The 17,909-nt window shown below is 36.5% G+C and overlaps 1 long non-coding RNA gene across 1 annotated transcript in view; it reads right to left on the bottom strand.

The window, feature by feature from the left end:
* Positions 1-9,338: 9,338 nt before the first annotated feature.
* The window catches only part of LOC145070919 (uncharacterized), a 33,815-nt gene continuing 25,244 nt past the window's right edge, over positions 9,339-17,909 (bottom strand). Inside the window, exons 2-3 of the long non-coding RNA XR_013690145.1 lie at positions 11,851-11,987; positions 9,339-9,575 (exon numbers count right to left, since the gene is read on the bottom strand). This is a non-coding gene — a long non-coding RNA (uncharacterized LOC145070919). The remainder of the gene's footprint in view (positions 9,576-11,850; positions 11,988-17,909) is intronic.

The following is a 17,909-nucleotide window of genomic DNA, read 5'->3' as shown; positions in this document are numbered from 1 at the left end:
GGAACCCAACTAGACATGAGCACGGCATACCATCCTCAGACTGACGGTCAAAGCGAGAGAACAATTCAAACCCTGGAGGACATGCTTAGGGCATGTGTCATTGACTTTGGAAAATCGTGGGACGCACATCTACCTTTGATCGAATTCTCGTACAACAACAGTTACCACACCAGCATTAGGGCTGCCCCGTTCGAAGCCCTATACGGTCGCAAGTGCATATCCCCTCTGTGCTGGGCCGAGGTAGGAGATACACAGTTAGCCAAGAGTCGAGTCCCCGACAGCGCACTTACTGGTCCTGAGATCATCCGTGAAACCACTGAGAAAATTATCCAAATCCGTGAACGACTAAAGGCCTCGCGCGATCGTCAGAAGAGTTACGCTGATAATCGTCGGAAACCACTAGAAATCCAGGTTGGGGACCGTGTTCTGTTGAAGGTCTCGCCCTGGAAAGGCACTGTACGTTTCGGTAAACGTGGGAAACTTAATCCGAGGTACATTGGACCTTTTGAAATCATCGCCAGAGTTGGTCCGGTAGCCTATAAGCTTCATTTACCTCACGAACTTAGTAACATCCATCCCGTCTTTCATGTTTCAAACCTCAAGAAGTGCCTATCCGATGAAACCCTAGTGATTCCATTAGATGAGATTGAAATCGATGAAAACCTCAACTTTGTGGAGGAACCAATCGAAATCATGGATCGAGAAGTCAAACGTACAAAACAGAGTCGCATCCCATTGGTGAAGGTTCGCTGGAATGCCAAGCGAGGACCGGAGTTCACTTGGGAGCGAGAAGACTCGATGAAACAAAAATATCCACAACTCTTTCTAGGTCCATGATTTGTATTTTTTTCTCTTATCTCTTGTCTTGAATTTCGGGACGAAATTCCCTCTAACGGGGGGATAATGTAACAACCCGAAATTTCATGTCACTTCTTGTACCACAACTTGTAATCCAATCCGATCAACCAAACGTCATTTTCAATTTCGTTTCCAATTTCGTCATTTTATTAAGTCATTAGTTTATATTGACTTAAAATGACTTAATGGGTGTCTTAATACGTTTAGAAATCACTTTAACACCCCACGTTAGTAATCGGAATAATTATAGAATCAGCCATATCGAGTCACGACAATTTGGTCGGGTACGACCAAAAGCCCCACTTAATGTCAGTATCGGGTAAAATTCCGTCGTGTTCAATTCCCGAAAACTATATAAAGTGTTTTAAGACTTCATTTGAAGCCTTTGGCCAATTTCTCACTAAACTCTCACAACCTCTCTCCTCAAGCTAGAATTAAGGTCCAAATCTCAAGTTTAAGGCTTCAAATCTTTAAGGTAACCTCCCTAGCATGTTATTCAACATCTTTAGCCTTCAAATTGATGAATTAATTGAGTTTTGGGACCAAGAACATGAGTTTATGGCCAAGGAGCAAGCTTGGGCCGTAAACTCATATTTATGGGGTTTTTGAGCCAAATAACCCTTCCAAATCATAGTTGGGACTTAGATATGACCTTAAGGCTTGCTAAACTAGGCTTGGAACACCTTGAACATGATTTTTGGGGGACAAAAGTGAGTTTACGGCCAAGTCATATTCTTGGGCCGTAAACTCCACTTAAAAGGGGATTTAATGCCTTAAAACATGTCCAAATGCCTTAAAACTCAACCAATAGCCTTGTGGTAAAATCTAGATGCATCTAAAAATAGTTTAAGGGTTTGAAACATATCAAAAGTGTCATTTATAGGAGTTTACGGCCTAGGAACATACCCTTGGCCGTAAACTCATGAAACCATGTTAATGATGCATCAAATACACTCAAATGCCTTGTATAAATTTCTAGAATCACATGTGATTGTTTTAAGCATCAAAAACTATCTTTTTCATGGGTAAAGGAGAGTTTACGGCCTTAGAACATACCTCTAGGCCATAAACTCCAATAAGTGTGTTAAATGATGTTCTAAATTCATAACAAGGCTTGGAAAATTAGTTAGAATCACATGTGATTGCCCTATGAAGCTCAAATCAATTTTTCCTTGGCCATAGGTGAGTTTACAGCCGTAAACTCTTATGGGGTGGCCGTAAACTCCCTCTTGAATGTTGTAAATTCTTTCCAAGTGTTCCAAGGCATTTTAGATAATCCATTCTAGCAATCCCCATGTCCATTTAAGCCCTTAGATCATCAAAACCACACCAACATGAGTTTACGGCCGTAAAATCATGTGTGGGTGTGTTTTGTGGTTGTAAACTCATTTAAATGTTTACTTATGGAGAGTAAACTCAAGTCCCAAGTCCCTAGTGCCATTACAAGTCCGAAGATATCACCCGGGTCACTCCAAACGCTCATTTTGAGGTGTTTAACCTCATTGGAGTGTAATGTTCCATATGATTAGTGAATGTATCCCTAATTGTATATATATGGACATTATTTCATTTTACATAGGGTCATCGCGAATAAACAATCCCCGAATCAACGTCTAGTATCCAAAACCGACACATTCCCGAGTCCGGTGAGTTCATACCCCTACCCTTTTTCACTGTTTTTCACTGTTTTCAGGGGGAACACAAGCAAAGTACAAGGGTTTTCTTGTACTCAAAACTTATTTTCATGTGTGTACTTCACATTTCATATGCTTTTAATATTGATTACACAACTGATAACGAGTTGAATACACAGATTACTTAAACATTTATTTGTGAAATGATTTTATAAACTGTTATGTTTTATATATTTCACAAATGGTTTCCTCATTTTATCAGTTAAAAGCATAACTTATAACACATGAATAATATATTTAGTACACTGTCATGTCCTCGGTAACATTCCACAGAAATACGTGAATGGAGGATTACCCTATTATTACTAGTAAATTTGTTATTTTGTATGATTGGAGACACATCCTCGGCAAACACTCCACAGAGATACGCGAGTGGAGGACTACACCCGTAACCAGAATCTCTGGAATTTAGAGAGCGTGACTTGAGTGTATAGATCTATACGGGGCTGACTACCCCACACCTGGCTGCTAGCTACAGCCGAACCAAAATGGTTCAAGGGTGACGAAAGTCATAAGGATTGTGGACTACTTATTGCCACAAGGCTGTGGACTACTTATTGCCACAGGTTCAGTCTTTAGTATGGTTATGGAACTCGCAACTAGGATAACAGAGATTTACTTATAGTAATAATGAACCACATACTACATTTTACAGATAACCAGGATTCAGTTTACATCTTTTACAAATGATAACCAACATTCAGGACGTTATGGGACCTTCCTGGGAAGTCTTGTACATAACCAGGTCTAACAAAATACATATTTTACATTGAAAACCAACATACAGGAAAGCATGGGGCATTCCTGGGTAACATTCACATAATCAGAAAAGAGTAACCAACTGAATAACATTACATCTTTTACAATAACCACCCTTCAGGATAGTATGGGACTTTCCTGGGAATACACTGATACATTAAAGACATAAAACAATGAATCAGATAACTAAACCATACCTTACTTTTATGAAACAACAACCAACTTTAAGAAAATATGGGATTTTCTTGGCGTGTGTTACAGTTTCAGAAACAGAAAGGAAACATAAGCATTTTCACAAAACTACTTATGAACTCACCAGCGTTATGCTGATTTTCAAACTGCTTGTGTTCTCAGGTCATCGATAGTACAGGTACCCGAAGACTTACTTGGTTAAGGATCGTGTGCGTGCAAGGCTCGTTCATTTTGATTATGTCTATATTATGTATCACAACTGTATAAACTGTGTCTTTTGAAACAAATTTTAAAACTTTTAATATGTAATGTAATGTTTGTTTCACTTTACTTACTATGTACATTGGATTTGATACTCAACGTGGAGTCAACCCCGGAAATGTTTCCGCCTTCGGTTTTCGGGGTGTGACATATTCTTCCCTTCTTCAGATTCTGGATCTCATTGTTGATTTCCAAAAGATCCTGCTCAGAGCAGTATTGCATCTTCGGCTGCACCAGAAAATCCTCCCAAGACATCTTACTAGCTTCTCCCTTAGGCATTGAATCAGCTAGTAGCTTCCACCAGCTCAGTACTCCAGACTTTAACAAAGGGATCGCGAGAGCGGTCTTCTGTCTGTTGTTACACTCGCAACTCTCAAACATTGTCTCCATCTTGGAGATCCAATCCATAACTTCCACCGGTTTTGGGCTTCTAGAAAGACATGGTGGTTTGGATGCCATGAAATCCTTGTACTTGCATCCACGTCCGTCATTTCCTTCATCCTGATTGTTTCGTCTAACTATCAATGTGTTGGCTTGACCAACCGTCCCACTGTAGTTTCCTCCTTTTGACTGCCCGTCAGTCAGCTCGGGCTGTTCAATAGGCAACGTAAGTTCCTCTTGATTTTGTTGAGGTAAACGCCTTGTTTCTTCTATTTGACAATCCATCATCATCTGGATCATCTCTTGTACTCCGGCCATCGTGATTGGCTCAGGAGCGACTACCACAACAGGTATTTGCTCAATCACTGGAGGTTGATTCCTGTTTCCATTCACGTTCCCGACTCCACTTCAGGTTCATACCATTTTGATTTATACACCGGATCATAGGTTCGGTGCGAAATGATGAGAATTAAGATAGGAAAGATTTTATTTACGATCGACGTGTAAATCTCCTTATCACTCCGAAAAGTTACATGTCGGTTTTAATACCATAATTAAACATTTAGAAACCTGAACACATAAAGTTTCCATATCCGGTCGGTAAAAGACCATAGATTCGTTCATATACAGCATATCATAAATCATTTAGCACATAGAAGCATGTTAGGCGTTTTCCCTAAATAAGCTTGTGCTTATGTCTATTTAGGTGTACTTCCTAAAATATATTAGACACACTCCTCACGATCATTGCTTAGCATTCTAAGTTTAAGTCTAGAAATAGATCCATATTCCTAGTTCGCTTAAGCTAATGCTCTGATACCAACTGTGACATCCCCATTTTCACGGCTAGAAAAAATCGATTTTGTTTATGCTTTATGAAAATTAGAGTACCTCTTTTAATAAAAATGTTGCGGAATTTGTTCCCAGAAAAACACGATAAATACGTTATCAAGCATTTCCGATGAAACGTATTTTATTCATTTTAAAACATTTCGGATGTCATCGCCAATACAAAAACATAAGCATAAACAGAACTTACATTCATTTACACTAGTGATCTATATCTCTTTAATCTCTCAGTGTAATGTAACTTCATATCGACACTTGTGATATAAATAAACTGAGTGGGTCAGGTTGGGAAACCTGGTGAGTACATAGGGTTTTCAACCCACAATAATATAATTATTATGTTTAAACAATCAAAAAATCAACCCAATTACCCATCCCCATTATCTTCTTTACTCTTAAGGATCTACCCTAAGAATCAGCTATTCCTCATTCATTCATTCCTAAGGATCATCCTAAGGAATCGGCATGAAGTACATCGTTTCCATGATTTACACAACGGGCACTAAGTCCGCATAGTTGCCAGGGCTTAGGCACTAAATCTGCATAGTCGCCAGGGTTTAGGCATCAAGTCTGCAGAATCCCCAAGGTTTAGGTATCAAGTCTGCATGATCACCAAGGTTTAGGCATCAAGTCTGCATGATCACCAAGGTTTAGGTACCAAGTCTGTATAGACGCCAGGGTTTAGAGCACATTGGGTGAACACATCGTTCACAACACCTAAAGGTTGTGAGCATGCTAGTGTTCCACTGGACTGTCTAGAATAGTCCGTAGTTGTCATCCATACTCTACTGAATGACGGGGCCATCATTTGGGAAAGGCTTCTCACATCGTCCACCTCTCACCCTCACCTCGTGGTCTATAACACCTCTCAACTCATCATCAGACTCGTATTCCATCTATTACATCTACACATGTTTTACCCCAACATTATCATAGATATAAAATACATATACAATTTAAATCATTTAAAACATGTATAAAATCGTTCATTCAGCATAGATAGCAAGTATACGGATAATATGCACACGTAGCACGTTGTTTATATAAAATACTTCATATCTATGTGTAAGATGAAAGTAACTATGCACTCACTTGATACGGTGGTGACTCAGTAGTCGGACAACACTTCGTTACTCTTAACACAATTTCTTTCGACAAAACCTAATATCATTACCGCTAGGGTTTAGTCTAATATTCACCGAGACTAATTAATAATCTAGCTATTATTACTACTATATAAGCGTTAAACAACACTCTTATATAACTCATAATAGTAGCCCAAATAATTATTTTAAGGTCCTAATAACATTACTATATTAAAACATAAGCTATACTAAAGATAGGTTAGGCGTAGCTCACTTACAACGAGTTTTTCTCAAAACTGGGCTTCGTTGGAGCATCATTCTCGAGCCGAAAGGCTCTTCTTCTGGGGGCCGTCGGGCGCTCCGGGGCTTCCACCTCGTGCTAGGGAGTTCCCTAGGCTTTTTTTTTGGGGGGGGGGGGGGTGTTAGGCCTTAGAGAGATGTTCTAGAGAGAGGGGAAGAAGTTGGAAGGTGTGAGGAATGAATGGAACCCGACACCTCTATTTGTAGGCTTCCTGGAGCGTCACCACGTCATGGTGCCTCTCACCACGTCGTGGTGTTGCATAGGCTCCAAGGTTTCGCCTGGTGCTGACACGTGGCGTCGCACATAGGGTCGAAATCAGCCGATTTTCAAAGATTCATAACTTTCGCATACGAGCTTCATTTTTGACGTTCTTTATATCCACGTGTAGGTAAAAATAAGATCTTGAACCTTCATTTTGACTCCATCAGCTAATTATCGACCGATCTTAAATTTAACAGTACGAGGAGATTAGACTGTTTAATGACCGGAAAAAATTCGTAACTCCTTCGTACGAACTCCGTTTTCGTATGTCTTTTTACCGTTGAGTTCCCATTAATGAGACCTTCAACTCTCATTTAGTTTGTGTAGGCCAAAAACCGCTCAAATTAAAATTCGAGTTTCGGACTGTGCACTACTAGGCCAAATCTTAGAAAAATCATAACTTTCTCATACGAAGTCAGATTTGGGCGTTCTTTTTTTGTATGTTCTCGGTTTAACTTATACTACAACTTTTGTTTAGATCACTAAGGCCAAAAATTCTTCTATCATAAATTCACTATTTACATCTCCTGGTGTTGTGTCGGTTTTGCCGTAAAACTTTGACGGGTCATAACTTCTTCATTATAACTCGGATTTCGGCGTTCTTTATATGTACGGAATCCTTGAGACATATTCTACAAATTGGTTAAGATTATTTATTATAAATAATATTTTATCGAAAATTTGTTTTTGACCACTATTATCTCTAAATTGACTAGCCCGGATCTACGGGCGTTACATAATATATAGATAGTATGATTACATGATGATGAATAATCAAAGTATGATTAGTAAGAAAGATAAAGGAAATCTTAATACCTAATATTCTATGTTAAAATTAGAATAGGATTACCAACACTTGACCATTATAGCTGGTCTGGTGAACTACATTGCTAGTGTAGGCTGACAACCTACAAACGTAGATGAAAGGTAATATCATATTTATCAAATTACTATAACGGTTCATGTGCCTTTATGACTTATATTGGCCAAGGAAGCCCCTAGATATGTAGTCAAACCCTTTAAATGGTTCATTGGGTAAGATAAAAGTTTCATGATTATCATGGACTAGGATTTAAGAGGATTGATTAGGATGGGTAGAGGATTCTATAGTTATTCAAACCTTATCTATATTATTTGGTAACTATTCGTTTTGTAGGTCTGATAATTAATAAATATTATCATGAAAATATTATGGGATTGAAATCCTCATGTATGTTACCAGGTTTTCAAACCTAGCCCATTCATTTTATATGCATCACAAATATTAAGACTTAAGCTACTGGAACTTGATTAGGATGTTGAGTAATTAAGAGACAGTATGCAATAGAGTTCAGAACCATTAGGTTTTTACGCGGTAACTTATGTTTCTGTATCGATTATGACATCCTTAGAATTTTATTAAATTGAGACAATCACTTATACTCAAAATGTTTTAAATGTACTGGGAATTTCTACATCAATGATAATATAATATTAAAAGCGTAAAGAAAGTTTTAATTGGTTCTAAAAATTTAAAGGATGTCACATAATGAATATCGACCCAACCAAGAAAGTAAAAAAAACTTAAAAACTGATATCAACAGGATAAATGTTTGGAGTAGGTTGATGGTCATTAAGCCTGAATCTCTATACAACTGGTAGTCAAGGTTTCATTATACTATCGTTTTTCAAGCTCGTGAATAAAAATATCCACTAATGTCCGGGAATAGGTCTTATTGATCAGAACCACATTAACACAACAAAAAAGATCATTTTAAGCAATGAGAATAATCGTCGCAATTGATTCCAGAAATTGTCGCTAAAGGTATTAGTGACAACATGTCATCGCAAATGGTTCGTCGCTATTACTCTGTATCTTATACTCATAAACCATTGCTATTACAGTCATCGCTAATAATGATTGTTTCTATAAAGCTAGTCGTCGCAAATGACATCGTCGCTATACTATTTTGGTACACCAATGGGAGCTTTTCCGGCCAAGGTTGTCGAAAGCACAAGTCATTGCAAATGAAGCATGTCATTGCAAAAGGTGTCACCGCTAATTCTTTATTTTTATTATAAAAAATTTGTATTATTTATATTATAAAAATAAAAGAAACAATAATAATACATAAATTATAATCTAGAAATCTGCATTACGTTAATATAAAATAACATAAAATAAAATATACTACAGTCCCTAAACGATCTAATCCAATCCATAACAATTTATCAAACTACCAAACTACCAAATTCATAACAAATGAATTAAGCACTTAACAAATAAGCAAAGTACCAAACTACAAAAATTCACTATAAAATGCATCATGTCCTTAACAATATAGCAAAGTACCAATTTCATAATAAATGCATTAAGCCCGTAATAATTTTAAAATTACCAAGATACCAAATTCTTTAAGAGTTTAATAAGTATGCTAGTTTGCTGTGGTGCTTGTGACTGTGTCTGCCACTAAGAGGGAGCACTAGTACCCGCTGCGGAAGGAGGTTTAGGCCCGATGCCTCTCACATGTCCCTTCGAGCACCTAACACCTTATCAAATATGCCTATATAATTAATCGAGCTCGGATCATCACCGAAGGAGGTTACCCACATATACATACATTATACACACATATATTCTAGATTACATACAAATCACATATACATAGATTAATCACTACATTACACATTTTACTACACATCTTGCATACATATACATACATTATACACACATATATTATTCATTATACCAAATACACATACAATGATGTAACGTCCCAAAAATCAAAGTAAAATTTTCATTTTTGAAAACACAATTCCATAAATCTATAAGTTACCAAAACATTGTTTACAAATCATAATAAGTCAAAGTATCGAACCAGAGTATCAATCAACATAAACTCCGGAATGCTGTGTACAATCACGCCTTCACTTTTCCCTGCTCATCAGAAGTACCTAAAACATTGAAATCCAAACTATAAGCAAAAACTTAGTGAGCTTCTTAAAATAACCTACACCAAAAAGAATAATGATACACTATAAGCATGCAATAGGGTTTGTTGGTCCTTGACCTCAACCCGATCATATCGGGTTTGTTGGTTTAAAACACAAATCAGTAAAACCTCATCCCGACCATCTAGGGTTTGTTGGCATATGGTCTCAACCCAACAATCCAAGTTTGTTGGCATGTGGCCTCAACCTTACCATACCGGGTTCATTGACCTCCAGTCTCAACCCAACCATATCGGGTTTGTTGGAACGTGGCTTCAACCCAACCATCCATATGTCGACATATACACAGACAAACCACACATAGAACTATCATAGCAATCCTACATCCTAGTACACATAAATTCAATAAATGGTCCGGCCTTGGTGCATTAGAACCATTGGCATAGTGAGAGAATTCACCTCACATCAAAAGGATGAGTGCACACTCACACCGGCTCTACCGCTCGCCTAAACAATCAACTGGGACCCAATTACATACTGATAATTCAAAATACTCCAAAAGTCCCCAATGCAAACTTAGTCAAAAAGTCAACGATCAATGGTCAAACTTGGTCAACCGATATTGATTACACGGCTTACTCGGCACATACGCCCGATGTACTCACAATCTAAATCAGGCCTCATGCAGTGTACACTCAGCAGACGCCCAGGTATGCCTAGTGTACGCAATGACTTAACAAACCAACTTTTAAGGATTTAATCCCTAAAGCCACTTTGTTTAAGTCTCAGATCTAGTCCCAAATGTCACTTCAAACCATAAAGTTTCCAACTTTATGTATCTACATGCCTAAGTCGAACCCAACAACAAAACCCTAACTATTCATAACCAGTAAAGTTCTTAATAACTTGCATGGGGGAAACCAAGAGACCACGATCACATTTTTATGACTTTAGACATGTAAAAACGTCCAAAAGGACAACCCATATGTTCTATAGCATGCCATGCATAAGAAGGTAAAAGTTTGGGAACAAAAGCTCATAATATCATCATACATACAAGATCTATCAAGTTAATCACCAAGGTATGAACTTTATACCTTCTAGAGATTTAGAATGATGCAAGACTTCCATATCCATTCTTGCTTCAAGCTCTCATGCTTCACCACCACCTTCTTCTTCCTTTGAAATACCCAAAAACACACTCTTAAGCTTCAAACTGCAACAATGGGGCTAGGGTTTGCAAAAAGGAACATTTCTATTGATGGAGGCTGGAAATGGGATGATGGAATGGAGCTTAAGATTCAATATATATGGTCCAAACTCTAAAGATTAGGGTTTATGTCTAGACAAAGTACGCCCCGCGTACTCAAAGTACGTCCAACGTACTCCCAAAACGTCATCATTTCGCCTAACGCCCCCTTACGCCTAGCGTACCATCTAGGTACGCCCATCGAAAGGGCCTAAGTTGCAAGGATTACAAATAAAGGGTAGAAAGGGAAGCTTACCAGGATTTGAGCGTAACAAATGAAGCACATACACATAAAATGTTACATATATAAATAGTGGCGACCAGTTGGAGGGAATAGTGGCGACCAGTTGGAGGGAAAAGATCACGAGCTTTCTGGGGGAGCTTTAGCGGTGGCGGTATCGCCTCAATTGTTGTCGTCGCTATTGATCGGTATGATGATCAAACCATAACCGTTGGATCAAACAAAAATCGTAGGACGATCATGATTCCTTATCGCGTTGCTCACACCGATTGCTGATAATCACTATTAGTGACGCCCCTTTTAGCGACAACACCAATGTCATCGCTAAACGTGTGTCGTAGCTAAAATTGGGGTCGCTATAGTAACTTTTCTTGTTGTGTAAATACTATGTCATTGTATATGTGTGATTATTCTCGTTAAGGCTTATGTTTAACTTTTTACCTTATTTTGGCTTTAATAAAATTCTATTATGTTGAACTTTTTATTTTTTTTTAAACAGAAATCCATTAGTAATAATTAAATATCGTAAACCAAAGTTAAAACTACATATTTATTAATATAAATACGAAAAATATGATTTTTTTTCATTTCTAACATATGATGGATTGTAATGACATGTCTATTATCATATCCGTTTATCCATCACATTGTATCGTTATATTATAAACACATGAAATTCATTGGGACTGAAATTAGACTTGTGGTTAGGTCAGTATGCCATCTATCATCTTTGTTCTTTGATGGTATTTGCACGTGCTTGTGAAGAACATTTAATGGCGAGAGGTTACCTGTTTCTTTCTATATTGGACTGCCGTCTGGACATTACTGAAGTCTTCTTTGTTAGGTGTGTCCTGTTGCCTACTTTAGATGGCCGAAACTTCAGTGATTTATTTATACCCATCTTCTTGATCATGGCAAATTTACACTGCATTAACGTGTTCATAAATCTCATTTTCTTGATCTTGATGATTGTTATTTGTCTAATAAAAGCAAACAATATTAGTCAACATATTATATATTCAACTATCCATGGACACAAATATTGTGACTGTGCATGCAACTTGTGTCATATATATAACTTTTAGTTACGGATCATGATCAGTTTGATATTTCTACTTGCATGATATATTTATTATTCCTTGTTCTTTTTAATAAATTGTAATTTGTTTTAACAGTCTACAATATGTTGGCGTTTAATCTACTTGTAATCAGATTGGTCCAGGTAAATATGAGGCACGGAGGAAAAAATAAAGGCCTTCAAAATTACCAAGATTTTATGGTCCAGTTACTAAAATTTATGACAAATTTATAAATTTGGTGTATATGGTTTGTCAAAAATTAGGACTTTAGTCCAAAAAGTTTGGAGTTGCTAGTCCAAAAAAGTTATTTTATTGTGAATGTGGTCCAAATTATTTAAAAATACATAAAATGACCGATTTGCCCTTATTATTTTTTTCCATTTTTATTTAAAAATTAAAGTATATATATATATATATATATATATATATATATATATATATATATATATATATATATATATATATATATATATAGAGAGAGAGAGAGAGAGAGAGAGAGAGGTTCATGTGAGACGGCCTAATTTTGTGAGACCGTGAGACGTAATCCTAGCTATTCATTTGGTGATAAAACAAAAAAAAAAATTAAAACGCAAAATAATTGAAAATTTTCGAATTTTTTTTTCTCAAATATTATTTTCGGAACTTATATTTTCCAAAAAAATAAACAAATACCAAAATAAATAAATAAAAAATACATTTTTTTACATATTCTAGTAGAATAATATATTTGAGAAATCTAGTATAATATTCTAACATTCTAAAAATTACATTAGAATAATTACAGTGTAATATTCTATTAGAATATTTCACGTATTTTAAAAAAAACGGTAATTATTTTATTTTATTTTTTATTATTTTTAGGTAATTAAAGTTCCGAAAATAATAATTAAAAAAAGAGTTTTTGGATTTTTCCTTTTATTTTTCATTTTAAAATTATTTTTAGATTTGGTTTCACGGTCTCATAAAATTAGCATGGTTTCAAATGAACCTGAACCTATATATATATATATATATATATATATATATATATATATATATATATATATATATATATATATAGTAGCCGTTTACCCGCGTCAAGCGACTGGTACGAATAGTTTTTTTTTTTTCAGAAATTAGTTTCACTCGGAAATATATTATATTTTAAGGAAAACACACAAATTCATATTGTTATAGGCGGTTTTGTAACAACGAATAGTTTTGAGATGACGATTAGAATCATTTCAGTGAGAATAGTTTCAAATTCAAATGGCTAACGGATCCAACAGACATGCTGGTTTGATTAAACTTTATATTTTTCACCACAAATGATTTACTTGAAAAACCAAGATTTTTTTTTATTTTTTTAATATTGATTATTAATTACATGTCTTATAAATAAATAATGAATATTATTATAAATTTATTATTATTTGTTAACGTTTGTTCAATTTTATAAAATAGTATATTTTTTAGACTAAAATATATTAATTGACAGATTTAAAATATAGTAATTGACAGATTTAAAAATGGATTTTATATCTAGGATATCGGGATATAACTAACCTTTTCGAGATCTAAGGTTTTGTGGCTTTTAGAGTTACTGTTTTTTTGGTTTTACACATAGGATTCAGGTTTCATTATGGTGTATTATCGTGATGGTGAGTGGTGTGTGTGTGTGTGTGGAGAGAGAGAGAGAGAGAGAGAGAGAGAGAGAGGGTGTACTGTTGGTGCCTTCATGATCGTTTCATTTGTGGCAGGAAAGAGAGTGAGAAACAGGCGGTGCGACGATGGAGCCTTGAGGATCGTTCCACTCTACAGATGATTTTCCCTACGATCGAGTGTATGTGAGATAGAAGCCTAAGACTTCACATTGAGTATTACCTGTGTCTTCTGTTGGATTAGTGTCTAAGTCCATAACCATTTTGGTATGTACTTGACCCGATGGTGCATGGTCCTTTTGGGTTGCGTTCACCAAAGCAACTTGATAGGATGAATTATGGAGAGAAAGGATTAAATATGATTTATTAATATATTATGGGAATAATATATTAAAGGAGAAATCATATTGTTTAATTAATATTAGTCAATAATTAATTGGTAATTAGTTTTGTGACTAAAAGAGATTAATTAAACTTAAGGGACTAGAATTGTAATTATAAGATAATTGCAATTTGGGCCATGGATTGCCTTGAATCAAGGGGTGGACGAATTCTATGGGGAAACCCATAAGGAAATCGTCCATGGGCTTGATTAAAGGAGTCTATGGGTTGCTTAGGGCTTAAGCAACCAAATTAGGGTTTCCTTGTTAGATAACCCTAATAGCCTCACTATATATAGAACCCTTAAGGCTCAAAAAACGTGGGGAAGCTTCTTGCTAGGGTTTCACACGTTTTTGGGCAGCCTCTAACCTCTCTCCTCTTCATCCTCTTGCTTATGGTGTTTGTGAGCCATTAGAGGAGTGACACTTGTGACTCTAAGCCTTCCAAAGTTAATATTGATTTCCATATGCTAGAATTAGGGTTTATAGTCTTGGATTCAAAGCATGTACAATAGAGAAACCTAGATCCAAGCATTAGGGTTTGTATGAGCACATAGGATGTCTTATGACCAAAACCCATCATCTTCTTGGGGGGGGAGAGAGAGAGAGAGAGAGAGAGAGAGAAAGAGACGTAGGAGATGAAGGAGAAGAAAGGGTCGAGATAGTCATACAAACCAGAAAAAGTGTGGAGATGAAGGCGATGGAATAGAAATACACCAAATATTGTGGAGACTGGCCATAATCCACATATATTTTCCAACATCTCGGATTCAAGAAACTCAACTGGGTCAAACTCATTCTATGCGAGCTTTATTTTGGAAGCTGAGTTTGTTTAGTTTAAGATAAGATATAAGGTATAAGACTTAGATATAGCACAATTGACTCAAACATCTGTAATATTTATGGATATTTGTGAATTGAATAATTGTACTCGGTGCTATATCATTCGTACAATTGAAATTTAATGTTTGACTTTAATGTTTTAATGCATAAAGTTATTCTACATGATGAAGTAATGGTTTGTACCTCTTAAAATTCAGCATTTGATGCTAAATGCTTATTAAGGTACTAGCCATCTACCCGTGCCAAGCGACAGATGTGAATAGTTTTTTTAGAAATTAGTTTCTAGATGCAATTAGTTCTTTAGCGCAAATAATTAGCTGTTTTACCTTGCATAAATCCTTGTTTCCTAGGATTCCAATCATGTGAGCTCGGATTCCTCGTAATTTGTTTTTATGAAATTATTTATCTTCAATTCATCACATAGATCCAATATCTAGAGAAGCTTAATAGCTTTGTTTAAGTAAAGGTATGAACAAAAAATTACTCATATAAATGCACAGTTCATCTTGTAAACAAGACAAGAATTAACTGTTTAGATATCAAATATGATTTAATGTATAGATATAGATGAGATCCATTATCTTAGGATCTATTGTTGTAATCATCTATCTATCTATCTATATATATATATATATATATATATATATATATACCTAAGGGTATTCATGGAAAAATACTTCAGTTAACTTGGTAACAGAGCCGTGATCCCTACATCTAAAAAAAACCATCTTCTTCCAGCATCGACTCCCTAACCTTCTATCAAATAGTATCTCTTTAATGGCTTCTCTCATAAAATCATCCACCATTGTTACCGCTATCTCTTGAAAGTTGACTCGTACTAATTTCTTGCTATGGAAGGCTCAAGTCACTCCTATCCTACGCGGAGTCAAACTCTTTGGACATCTAGATGGCACTACACCAGCACCTACAGCCACATTGACCACCGGAACTAGTGTTGCCGGAAAAGAAACAATTGAAGCTACAAAAATAACACCCAATCCCGACTATGAAACATGGGTGATTCATGACCAAGCCGTCATCGGAGGTCTGTTATCTTCTATGACTGAGGACGTTCTTCCCTAACTCATTCGTTGTATCGACACATCAGAACAATTGTGGACTGCTCTCCACACCATGTTTTCGGCTCAACATCGGCGAAATTCCATTTAGATTCGCATACAACTTTCAACCACCAAGAAAGGAGACATGAGTGCTGCCGAATACTATCAGAAAATGGTTGGATTCGTTGATACCATTGCCTATATTGGTCAACCAATGAACAATGAAGAATTCATTGGGTACATTCTCGCAGGTCTAGGACCAGGACACAGTGACCTGTTTACAACGATTACCGTTCTGAGAAATGAACGGAAGGTTACCCTTCCTGAATTTTATTCATACCAAATTGCACATGAAGCACAAGCTACAACCATGGGCAACACAGTTGAGTTCACTTCTTCAGCCAACAACGTATCTCGACAGGAATCCAACAACAACAATTCCCGACGCAACTACAACAATTACCAATGAGGAAACTACCGTGGCAGCTATGGTCGTGGTCGTGGTCGTGGTTGAAACAATAATGGACCACGTTGCCAAGTGTGTGGTATACCTAGCCATAGTGCATTAAATTGCAGGAATAGGTTTAGCCATGCCTACCAAGCTGAGGAGAACCGAAGTGGAAACAGTGTGACCATGGGAAACTATAATCCCGACACCGCTTGGTACCTTGACACAGGAGCTACAGACCACCTTACTAGCGATCTCGATAGACTCACTATGCAAGACCGTTACCATGGGAAAGATCAAGTCCAACTAGCCAATGGGGCAGGTTTGTCAATTCTGCAAATATGTCACTCAAAAATTCCGAGTTTGTCTTGGCCTTTAGTTCTTAAAAATGTCCTTCATGTTCCTTATCTTAACAAACATCTTTTGTCCACTCAAATACTTGTCTCTGATAATAATTTTTTATTGAACTTTACCCTAATGTTTTCTTTGTTAAGGACATTGCCACGAAGAGAACACTTCTACTCGGTAGAAGCAAAGGAGGTCTTTATCCCATTCCAGTTAGTCGCTCCTCTCGTCAAGTTTTATCAAGTGTCAAGGTCTCTTCATCTCAATGGCATCAGCGGTTTGGTCATCCCACTCCAACGGTCGTCAAGTCAATTTTTAATTCAAATAAATTAGGTTGTTCTTTTAATAATGATGTGTTTGTCTGTAATGCATATCAACGTGCAAAGAGTCGTCAACTCCCTTACAATAGTTTTGTTCGTGTCACCTCTTCTCCACTTGAGCTTGTTCATACCGATGTTTGGGGACCGACTCAAGTGTCAAGTGGAGGTTTTAGATATTATGTTAGTTTTTTGGATGATTATAGTAGATACACTTGGATTTATCTCATAAAACACAAGTCTGATGTCGAACAAGTTTTTTATAAATTTCCGAACCATATTGAACTTTTGTTAAACCTTAAAATTTGTACTGTTCAGTCTGATTGGGGTGGAGAGTATCATCGTCTCCACAAGTAATTTCAAAAAATTGGAATTGATCATCGTTTCTCCTTCCCTCATACGTCACACCAGAACGGTGTGGCTAAGCGAAAACACTGCCACATATTTGAAACCGATCTAGCCCTTTTAGCTCAGTCATCTCTTCCTCTTCGTTATTGGGACAAAGCTTTCTTGACTGCCTGCTACCTTATAAATCATATGCCTAGTCGTACCATAAACAACACTACACCAATCACACGACTTTTACAAGTCCACCCAGATTAATCTTTTCTTCGTGTCTTTGGTTGTATATGTTGGCCAAGCCTAAGGAAACACAATACTCACAAACTTAATTTTCGGTCGAAAATTAAGTGTTTTTGTTGGATATAGTTCTATGCACAAAAGCTACAAATTCT

The sequence above is a fragment of the Lactuca serriola genome, chromosome 8, assembly GCF_051521515.1.
Source record: "Lactuca serriola cultivar US96UC23 chromosome 8, Lser_US96UC23_V15, whole genome shotgun sequence".
Lineage (NCBI taxonomy): Eukaryota > Viridiplantae > Streptophyta > Magnoliopsida > Asterales > Asteraceae > Lactuca > Lactuca serriola.
This window is presented reverse-complemented; position numbering and strand designations above follow the sequence as displayed.